Genomic DNA, 3,434 nt, shown 5'->3' with positions numbered 1-3,434 from the left:
TGGCTCAGGTACTTGTGTACCCCTGTGCTCTTCCTGTACCTATGACCCCAGCTTACAACTGCATTCCTTTTGATAGGGGTTGGTTTAAACTACACAAAAATGATTTACTCTTATATCTATATCAGTGTCCAGGCAGCAATGATCTAAACCAGTTAAAATTGGTGTGAATTTGTGTGTTTCCTCTCTATTATACATACGTACACTTCTATTATCTACCCCCAATATTGCCAACCCCACCGCATCAACATTTATGAGACAAACTTTTTAAAATCAAGAGACTTAGAATATAAATTTATGAGATTATATTTTTGAAGTGGGGGGGGTCAGAGACTGGGGGTCTTTGCACACCCTAGCAGGATGTGGGGTACTGTGGGTCAGGAGCAAGGGGCAAAAGCAGGGCTGGGGGGGGGCTATGGCTTGGGAGTGAAGGGTAGATGCACACATGCACGCACACATAGACAGCTGCATGAGGCTCTGTTGCATGACCCAGCCCGGGCCCCATTCACCCCAGCCCCTGGCCCACTCCCTCCCTCACTGTAACAGCCTCGATCTGCCTCCACCCTCCTTTCCCTCTTTCCCCCTGCCCCTTCCCCTCCACAGACTTACCAGCATGGCACTCTACATGCACCAGAAGATAAAATCCCAAGATTTGATCTCTCTGTTAAGAGATCATGAGTCAGAGTCAATTTGACTTGGAAATCAGGAGTCTCGTGATTTTTTTCATGAGAGTTGACATTGCTGTATCCCAGGCATGAGGGCTAGAAAATTCTTTTTCTGCAAATGGAAAATACTCTGTGTAACAAAGGTGGTAATGTCTGCCTGAATCTGCAGGTAGACTAAAACAAAATCTTTGAGAGGGGGAACAGCTTGTGGGGAGGGGAGGGGAGGGGAAGGGGACTGGATCTAAATCTAAGACATCAAGCTGATAACTTCATTGCTAGTATCTTTTAACTCTTTCATTTCTGCTTATTGTGGCACTGCCATTCGAGAGGTGCTCAGCCTTGTGCATAATTCCATGATTTTTGAGATGAGGGGGAGGGGGGGGAACATGAGGTCAGCAGAATGAAGATGCTGGAGTTTCAAAAGGGCAACTTCCCTACAACTCAAGGAGATATAGGCAATGTGCTTAGGAAAACGCAGTGAAAGATAAAGGGGCTCAGAATGCTTGGTAGCTTCTAAAGGGCACAGTATTGGAAACGGAACAAGATACTATTCTGAAGTGATGAAAACATAAGAACAACAGGAAGAAACAACTGGACTTGCACAAGAAACGTCTGTGATGCCTTAAAAGCAAAATGAAAGCATACAGGAGATGGAATGGCAGGTGGGCTACCAAGGAAGCATACTAGGAAATAGCAAGAACTTGCAGGGACCAAATCAGAGAAGCAAAGGTAAAAATGAACTGTAACTGGTGAGGTAAGTCAAGGACAAAAAGAGGTTCTAGAAATATGTTGGCAAGAAAAGAAAAAAGGAAGTTGTGGGTCCACTATTAACTAGGCAGGGGGAACTCTTAACGGAAGATGTGAAGAAGACAATGCCGCTTGCTCAGTAGCTATTTTGACTTGACACACACACACACACTCTCTCTCTCTCTCTCTCTCTCTCTATTTGGAAGTGGACAAGCTGAGGGTCAAGACAACCAGGGATTTTGATTAGTTTTAGTGAATTCAATCAGCAGAGCCTGATGAATTGCATCCCAGGATACTGAAGAAACTGGCAGAGGAGATCTCTGAGCTTTTGGCAAATAACATTTATCAAGTTGTAGGAGACAGGTAAGATACCAGAGAACTGGTGTTTCTCTTTTTTCTTTTTTTCCCTCTCTTTATTTTTCTCTTTTTTTTTTTTTAAAGGAGAACCCAGAGAACTTATAGACTAATCAGCCTGACCTCAATACCCAGCAAGTTCCTAGAATGTATTAGAAGGAAGTCCATTTGTAAGCATCTGAGGGAGGAAAGGCTGATCATGAACAACCAGCATGGATTTGCCAAGAACAGATTATGCCAAACAAATTTGATTTCCTTAAACAAAATAAGTGGCTGGGTAGACAAAGGGAGTGCCATGCATATGGTCTTCAATGAGTTGTCAAAGTCCCACATGATCTTTTTCATAAACAAATTGGAGAAATATGGGCTAGACGAAACTACATAAACTTGTATAGACAACTGACTCAATAGCTACAAGTGAAGGGGTCCATGCTGACATGGCAGAAGGTTTTGAGCAGAGTCCCAAAGGGATTCTGGTCTTGGCACTGTTAACATGTTTATTAATGATTGAATACTGGAATACAGTACAATGCTTCCTGAGCAAATTCCCAGATAACTCAAAACTGGGAAGGACTGCAAACATGCTGGAGGACAGGAGCACAATTATGAAGGATCTTGATAAAGTAGAAAGATAGGCTAAATCCAATAGGATGAATTTCAGTGCTGACAAATTCAAGGCGTTGCACCTCTGGGGTGAGGGGACGGGGAAGTAATCAAAAACACAAATATTAAATGTGTGACAACTGGCTGGAAGGCAGCACTATGGAGACTGTGATCCACCAAAAATCTTGAGTCAGACTCGTACTGAGTCTGCAGTGTGATGTAGCTGCAAAAAAAAACAAATGCTACCCTGGGCTGCATCAACAGAAGCATTGGATGCAAGACACAGAAGGAGTTTGTGTCATTATTATGTGGCACCTTTTTCTGTAGATGAGGTCTAATGTGTAAAAAAGGACACGGAGAAGTTGGAAAGAGATGGGTGACAAAAAATGATAAAGGGCTTGGAAGGTAAGAGAGAGACTCGGAAATGAGCATGTTCGGCTTGTGAAGAAGGACATAAAGCTGGGACATGATAACAGTCTTCAAATACCTGAAGGTCTGCCATAAAGAACACTTTTTTTTCCCCCTCTGTTGCTGTAATTCCAAGGCCCTGCCATGCCTTCTGCGCTCTGCAGCAAAGTAGGTTCAGATTGGAAAAGAAACTTTGGTTCAAGGACCAGGATCATCAGAAGGAGGTTAATGAGCAGGCAAAACATTCCTAGAGCAGCATCTTCCTTCCCTACCTTCCCCACTCTGGCAGGGCACTGAGGTGAGCCGGCCTGTGTCCGCGAGCTCAGCCTGCCCAAAGGGCTTTAGCGAATCCTCGCTTCCTCCTTGCAGCGAGCATGAGGGCCGGGGAAACTGCACCGACTCCTGTGCCCGCTTCAGCCATCCCGGGCCACAGTGCCAGGACCCGAGGTCTGTCTGGAAATAGGACTGATCCCTCCTCGAGAGAAACGGGGTGATTTCATTGGGAGCTCCAGCACAAAAAAGCAGGCTGGGAAGCGCCAAATAACGGAGATGGCGCGACTGCAGGGGCCTGGCTGGGAAAGCGAAGCCCTTCTCTCTGCCCCGCCGGGCTGCTCCAGCCCTGCCACCGCCAGGCTCCGCCCGGTCCTTGGCCCCAGGGCC

General features: G+C 45.7%; 1 protein-coding gene across 1 annotated transcript in view; it reads left to right on the top strand.

Moving 5' to 3' along the window:
* The window catches only part of INPP5J (inositol polyphosphate-5-phosphatase J), a 34,340-nt gene continuing 30,906 nt past the window's right edge, over positions 1 to 3,434 (top strand). Inside the window, exon 1 of the mRNA XM_025216613.1 lies at positions 1 to 8. The gene's annotated coding sequence lies outside the window, so the exon portion shown is untranslated. The remainder of the gene's footprint in view (positions 9 to 3,434) is intronic.

This window comes from Alligator sinensis, unplaced genomic scaffold, assembly GCF_000455745.1.
Source record: "Alligator sinensis unplaced genomic scaffold, ASM45574v1 scaffold295_1, whole genome shotgun sequence".
NCBI classification, from domain to species: Eukaryota; Metazoa; Chordata; order Crocodylia; family Alligatoridae; genus Alligator; species Alligator sinensis.
The sequence above is the reverse complement of the archived record's forward strand: the minus strand, read 5'-3'. Positions and strand labels throughout refer to the sequence as shown.